Source organism: Meleagris gallopavo, chromosome 10, assembly GCF_000146605.3.
Source record: "Meleagris gallopavo isolate NT-WF06-2002-E0010 breed Aviagen turkey brand Nicholas breeding stock chromosome 10, Turkey_5.1, whole genome shotgun sequence".
Classification (NCBI taxonomy): domain Eukaryota; kingdom Metazoa; phylum Chordata; class Aves; order Galliformes; family Phasianidae; genus Meleagris; species Meleagris gallopavo.
In genome coordinates, this window is record NC_015020.2 from 11,164,746 (window position 1) to 11,172,600 (window position 7,855).

The 7,855-nt window shown below is 38.3% G+C and overlaps 1 long non-coding RNA gene across 3 annotated transcripts; it reads right to left on the bottom strand.

Annotated features, from left to right (window-relative positions):
* Positions 1-2,361: 2,361 nt before the first annotated feature.
* On the bottom strand, positions 2,362-7,523 carry LOC104912338. 3 transcript variants are annotated; one of them, XR_004160765.1, is made up of 5 exons: positions 6,363-7,523; positions 5,310-5,769; positions 5,032-5,178; positions 2,729-2,888; positions 2,362-2,648 (listed from the first exon to the last, which is right to left on the bottom strand). It is a non-coding gene; the product is annotated as an uncharacterized LOC104912338 (long non-coding RNA). The 3 variants fall into 3 exon arrangements; XR_002118054.2 differs by having other exon boundaries at positions 5,310-5,357; positions 5,563-7,516; XR_002118053.2 differs by having other exon boundaries at positions 5,310-7,514.
* Positions 7,524-7,855: the final 332 nt, after the last annotated feature.

Sequence of the window (7,855 nt, forward strand, 5' to 3'; positions counted from 1 at the left end):
TAATACATGTGGAAATACAACCCATTTAAGAACAATCGACTGGCGGAGCATTCTCGGAGAGTTATCTCGATGCTGCCCCGGCCTTGCCTATAAGGAATACCTTGCTTAACGGTAACAAAACTTTGCTGTTCAGTTTCTGCTCGTTGAATTTTTAAAATCAGAACACTGTATTACTGAATGAAAAAGTGCATCCCTTTGTTTCGAGCAGCAAGCGCTCCAATACTCAATTTTATTAAGTGCTTAATGACGTGGGCTATTGAAGTAGTTTAACCTCAGCTTGTCTTGGGACACGCAAAATAACCGGCGCTGTTCTTGCTTCTGCCTCAGTAAATCTGTGCGTAGAGTGAGGGCAAAAGAAGTATAGAGAGGAAGAGCACAGCTATACCTAGGTTCATATATTTGTGATAACGGATACATAAGCAATGTGACTTTTAGATTTTTTTTAACCTTAGCGGTCAAAAGCCCATCAAAAGTGTGAGCTGATCTGGCTGCTGAGGTAGCTGGCTCAAAGTCAGGAAAGGAGAGGTGGAGCGCTGCTTCGCTTCTCGTTCCTGTGGACGGCTTTCCTCCTTGGGATCTGAAGACTATCTCACAGGTGTTGTCTGTTATGCTTCTAGCAAGAGGTGGGAGTAAGGCCACTGTGTTGTTGCTACAGAAATAATGTTGTTGGCACGACGTGCCAAATCTTGCCTATGCCGCAGTCAAAATAGCGGATCCGGAATACACAGCACAGGATTTTGTACCTGTCCTTGTTACGCTTGAAGCATTATAAATGTTTTTGTAAATCTGACCTGATCTCAGGCTAGGAACCTGAGTGCACCTATATATATTACCATCGCTTCCTTGATTTGTTTCAATTTGCATCTGTTGATTTTGGGACTATATAAAACGAGAATGAGCTTCTTCGTGGTATCGTGCGCTTAGATGCTTGCTTTCCATACCCTAATTAAACCGATCCTATAATTGGAACTTCACTAACGTGCCTGCTCATAACAAATAGTTAAGAAACCCATTTTAATTTCCCTTCCTCGCTCGGATAGCTGCATTTTGAAGTTCTAAACTTAACTAACTAAAATTAGGCAGATTGCGCTCAATTCCATACATGAGACTTACTTTTCTCTTACTGCTCATCTAAGCGGGGTACCAACAGGCTTAAAAGAGCTTTGGGAGGCAAAAATGAAACGCAAGAGGAAAAGAAAGCGCCACACTAATCTTTTGCAGCTTTACATCAAAACAACCAAGTCACTATCAACAATTAGTACCGACTTTAAATTTTGTAAGACACAGGAATAATTACACTTAAAAGGTAAGTTTATCAATGTAAGCACTTGCATTTCCTGCTCTCAGCTCTCATTAGAGAATTGCTTCTGTTTTCATGACTTCATCATCGCACTCGTAGACAGGCACACACATGATCTGTTGACCTGGAAGCTGCTATTACAATTACGTAGGCTTTACAGTTACTTCAGGAACATATAAGAGGGACCAGAAAGTCTCATCTTAGTATTGATGAAATACTTTTCATTGGACTTGCCCGCTTACTTGAAATGTATTTCTTTTCCACCCTTTGCACTTTTCTGCTTTGAAGGAAATGCGGCTGCTAGAAACAAGTGAAACTTCAGTAGTGATATTCTTTGTTCTGCTTGTAAGGCCTAGGCAAGTTAACTCTGAGAAACTACATTCAGTTTTTCGGGTACAGTGTTTCTGTTTCACCCTCTAAGCAGAACGCTTTGGTGACACTGATGCATGTTTATCAGGAAATAGGAGGGAATACAAAAAGACCATGAATGCTTTAACATCAAGACTCAACAGTTAATTTTTCAGTTTTTGCTTTTCAGTGCGCCAAAACACAGAACACATCTAGAACATCTGTCTGGTGACAGAGTAGGAGGTCATTGCCTTGGTTTTCTTGACTGTGCTCTAAGAAAATGCAATTTCTAGGCATGGCAGAACAGAATATCAGGGAGATGCTATGATGAACACCATCTGTTCAGCTAGATGAGATGCACACTGTTATGTATTGATGACGTGACAGTAAGAAATCTCACAAGATTATCTCCCTTAAAATAGCAGGTTAAAGTTTCTACATTCACCCTTTGTTCCATCATAATCCTGTAGTTTAAAGAACAATTTTTTTATTTTATTATTATTATTTTTTTTAAGTCTCTCTCATGCCCCGGGAAATCACGAGCCAGTTTTAAAGTCAGCATGCTCTCTCTTCTTCCCACACCTTTCCACATCAGGCAGGCCAACATAACTGTCAGATATAAACAACCATGCAACACTTGATCAGAGTGAGAAATACCTTAAAACTGGTAAGATTCAGAGCTGTACAAGAACAGCATCAATGGAACAGTAAAGTGGACAAGGACATAAGATTTTATTGTACAGTTGATTTTGGCAGGATTTCAAAAGCTGCATACAATACAAAAAAGATAATTACAGAAACATGTTCAAGGGCAGCTTGACAATTATTTGTTTCATTTTAAAATCATTTAGCTGCCTGCTGCATACCTACTGTACAAATACATTAATTTACATTTCAGTAGCAGACAATGCCAAGTATTTCCATCACCATCACGGTTGCTTGGAGAGGATCCACAATTTCTTGCACGTTATGTTTTCTCAAATCCAAGTCTGGTTTAATTCTGTGGAAATAAGAGTGGTTTATCATTAAAATAGTATGCTGTCAATGAAAAAAACTGCAGACTAATTTTTAGGCATGTACCTTGAAATTGTCTTTATTCTTAGAGGAGTTACTGGAATAGAGGAAATTTGTTTGTCTTCTGTTTCACAAGCATTCTCTCTGCGTCCATTTTGCACTTACAAGCTGTAAGCTTATAGAGGAGTTGAATGCACTTAACAACTCTTGGCATCCTTCAGATTTCCTGAGAAAAGGTGAAAACAGTACTTTGTTAATACTACAAGTTTTAAAGTAACTTTAACTTAGAAATCTGTTTTGTTCAATAGAAACAGGGCATTTTTAATGTAAATTAAACTTCTACCCCAAAGTACGGCGAAGCTGTTTTAAAACCAGCACGCTGACTACTACTGCTATCAAAATACATACATGGAACACTACCTGAGGTTTCAGAACATCCTAGAAATGCAATTGAAGTGTTAATAATTTCTCATCTGAGGTAATTTTGTTACATCCGTGGTGTATGTCTCTAACAAGTGGTAGAGACAAATCAGTGTTTTTGTGTATCTTCATATCAAATCAAGACTAACACTGTGGTTAGAATGACTGAACAACCCAAGTGCTCATTTCTAGTGGATAAACTTGAAGAAATCTGATTAAGCCTACTTATAGCATGGAACCCAGACTGCTCTAGTTGTTGGCGATTCCATCCATAAGTATGAATGAATAAACTTTTTTGTTGTTGTTTTTTCAAAACCAGGCTGTTTCTGTTACAATACAGTATGTCACACAAAGGCATAAACAGTATTGCTGGCTTTTACTGACAATAAAGATTTTAACTTTATCTGAAAAGTAATGGCAAGTTCTCAGAAGTAGGGAATTTTTTTTTTTAAACCAACAACCAAAGTTTACATAATGCAAAGAAACTAATAGAAATTCATCAAAAGCCTTTTTCAACTAACAAATGCAACATCATAATCTTGCAGGTATCGCAGAATCAAAAACTTGGTGTCATACTCTGAGTGGTGAAGTCAGACACCACTGGCTAATGACTGTTTTCACCACCTTGGAATTGCATTTTCCTACCAACAAAGTTCAGTTATAACAGGTAACAGGTATTAGGCAAGAAGGAGAGGGAGAAAAAAAGTCACAAATAACATCACACAACACCAAAACATGCAAGAAAAGCAATGATAAATTAAACTATCGAAAAGGAGACACCAGGTCTTACCAAAGCTCTGAGTCCTTCAGAAGGATGGCCAATAAACAATAAGTCTTTGTGAAAATACGAGATGCTGCAACTTAGGCATGTTTACTTGCCACTAACAAGTCAGAAAAATCCAACCAAGTGACCAGGGCTGACACAAAACTGACTGGGAGTGGTTAATTCACCAGAGGGCCATGCTGCTAGTCAAATAAACCTGGACAGGCTGGGGATGTGGGTTGACAGGAACCTCATGAAGTTCAGTGAGGAGAAATGCAATGTCCTTGACTTGGGAGGAGCGACTCCAGGCACCAGTACGTGCTGGGAGCCACTCAAGTGGAAAGCAGCTTTGCAGAAAAGGACATAGGAGTTCAGCTGGGTGTCCTGAGGGACATCATTCAGCAACATGCCCTCATTGCTAAGAACACTAACAGCACTGCTGGCCACATTAGGCAAAATTTCACCAGTAGGAGGATCCTTCCTCTACTCAACATTGGCCAGCCCACATCTGGAGTTCTGTGCCCAGTTCCACACTCTCCCGCAACGGAGGGACCCAGTCATACAGGAGAGTCCACCATAGGGCCACCAAGATGATCAAGGAACTGGAGCACATCTCCTGTGAGAGGAAGCTTAGAGAGCTGGGACTGTTCAACTTAAGAAAAGCAGAGGCTTAGGGGAGATCTTATCAGTGTCAGCATAAAGCTGAAGGTAGGGTGCAAAGATGACAGAGCCAGACCCTCTTCTGTAGTGCCCAGCGACAGGACAAGGGAAAATGAGCACAAACTGGAACAAAAGATGATCACTCTGTATATCATGAAACACTACCATGCAGGTGACTACTCACTGGGACAGACTGCCCCACAGAGGTTGTAGATCTCCCTCCTTGGAGATAATCAAAAGCTAACTAGACACACTGATGGACCTACTAAGTAGAGTTGGATCAGCTGACCTCCAGAGGTCCCTTGTAATTTCAACCACACTATGGCCCTTAAGCTGCTTAGGTCTCCACCGTCTGCTAACACCCACTCTATTATGCTTAGCTGAGTATAAGAAGCATTTTAATAAATTGTCATCTCTATATTAACTTTATTATTACAAATTAAGGAATTACAGTGTCTCAGAGCTACAGCTCAGCAGACTACATTACACAAAACCATTTATCCTTAATTAGATAAATTAGACTAACCTGTATTATAAGAACTGATGAGATGTGGTTTTCTGCTAGCTTATAGGTGAGATGCATCCTATAAGCCCTCTGAATTTTAACTGCAGAAACATGATATGCAGCTGCTGTAAAATAAAGTAGCCTCTTCTTTTGTTTCTATTCTGAAAACTGTCAGAAGAAAACAGATCAAAGAGTATTGTTAGTTTTCATACCCAGAGACAGCTGATTTATGCTAAGAACATGCACACAGCGATGTGTTCTTCAGCAAGATGCTGAGAAATGACCTCCAAAGTCATTACCTCAGAACTCAGCACGCTGCTACCTTTCCTCAGTCCTAGGTCTCCAATCTGAACAAAGACACAGCAAAGTGACTGCCAGAACAGTTTCATTGTAGGCAACGATAATCTGACCCCTGACCCACATAACTCTCAAAGCAGTCAACAGGAATCAGAGTTTAATGATCTGAGCTCTTTTCTTGCCAGCCAAAATTAATGCTAAATTGCTCTGGAGATACTTTACATCAAGCGTAGTTTTGAAGTGAAGTATACTAACCTTTTTTTCCTGACTAAATAACCCCGTATATACACTTGCAGTTTAATGACAGCTCTTCTGATTTTGTTGTACTTCATAAGTTGAAGCCTGCCCTCTTGCCAAGCCCTCAGATGTTTTTGGAAAGTCACAGCAGCAGCTTTTTGTCAATCAAGTTTCCTTCTCAAAGCAGCTATATATTGTTTGGATCAAACATGCAGCTTTGTGCTTCTAGAAGAGATTTTAAAGAGCTCACTGATAATTGAAGTGGGGTTCATTCCTGTTGCAGTCAATATGAGTCTTAGTTTTTATCTTATGATGGAATTTTTTTTAACTAGAAATGAAACTTCAAAGTAAAGTTTGTTTGCTTGGACTTCAGACATCACACAACTTTATATAAAAATTCATTTTCACAATTTGAAATGTCTTTTCCCTTACCTAAATGGGGTCAAAATATTGGCATAACTTAATCCTTTGTAAGCAAGAAAGCCAAGAGATCACTCATGCATTTCATCCTTTGGCATAAATAGGCAATTCAATAACTGGAATTACTCAGAAACATCAACCTAGTTGCACAATGCAAAAGGAAATAGAGTATTTTAAAGATAACACAGTTTCGATTTGAGCAATCTTTGGACCAGCCCCGCTTCTTTTCTTCCACATATTGATGACAAAACTCACTCAAAAGCAATGCAAGCTTAGTACAGCCTTGACAGAGTGCAAGTGAAAACATATCTTTCTTAGAAGGCATACAGACAGTACGGGCTAGAAGACAACTGAATCTTGACTACTGCATCCTTAGTTGTCAGAAACTGAAGCCAAACCATTATTGCTGCAAGAGTTGCTCTCCATCTTCTTTGAACAGTAAGTGCACAGAACTTCATTTTCAAAAACCTGACAAGAAAATGCATTTTAGGTTTTTCTAGAAGTTGAGAACACTTACATTTTTATGTTTAAATGGAACATGAAGCTTCTGGATACAGGAAGCAAGGCAATGAAAGATATAGCTTACATAAGACATTATACCTAAAGAACATGCATACACAATCTCTATTAAAAAAATTCAAAAGCTAAACAGCAATCACTCAAATAGTAATCTTGGAAAACATAGAAACACTAAGTAGAAAATAAATAGAAAAAAGTTTGCTCCCGTTAAATCTTTTTATTTTATGTCCCATGCACAATGGAAGCCAAGGACCTGTCAAGGCATCGTGGTGAAGAACACCAAGAACAATTCAGATGACATAATTTTGCTGCTATTTAAAATAATCATAACGACAATACGCAGTTCTGATCTCTACATCTCAGACAGGATACAACAAGGTCAGGGAAGAATGACTAAAACAGGGAAGATAGAGTGACAGAATTAGACAGTAAAACTTGGAAGAACTGGGTACTTCAGATGAAAGAGAGACCTACAGCAGGTTTACAAAATCATTTAGATATACTGAAAACCAAGCTGTAATCCTGCAACACAAAAACAACTGATTTAGAATAGATAATCCTGGGAGTGCCTACTGTGGGAAAACAGAACCTTGCTGCAAGATGAGGCTGTAGAGGCAACAGTAGATTTGAAAGGGCAAACTGACACTCAGCAGGTCAGAAGAAGGATAATAAAGAGAATGAGCAAGGATATAAACTAACATTCATAGCCTAGGGAATACTGATGCTGAGGGAGGATCTCCGTAACTGCTCAGGTTCACATATGCTCCACAAACAGTCATTTTTTACTGTTTCTGACACAACACAGATCTGAATGGGATCAAGCAATAGTCTGACTCAGTAGAGCATTTCTTGTCAAACTATTTGTTTCCATAATGTAAATAAATACTAGTCCTCTACCATTTTGTTCTGAAGTGACTCTTAATAACGCACACAGCTTCCACCATAGATTCATATCCCTTCCGTGCTTTGCAGCCTTGAAACCAGGCTTGAATTATTTGTGTTGTTCTCACTTTGTTAGCCAACTGCCTAGCCTTAAATGTTTTATGAGTTCTATCAAATGTAAAAAAATTTTATATATATATATATATATAATATATATATATATATATATATATATATATATATATATATATATATATATATATATATATATAACACCTTTGTTTCTTTTATAATAGAGCAAACCAAATCAAAAGATAAAGTCCCTTTAGCATGAAAGGAGCTTAGGATTCCTATCTGTACAACATGCATCTTCCTGATATCTAGAAGTTGTTTTCTACAAAACAGAAAAAAAACAGCTAGAGAAATACTACAAATGCCATTAATGCCTATAAAGATAGTTACACCTTAAAAAAAAAAAAAGTACAAGAAA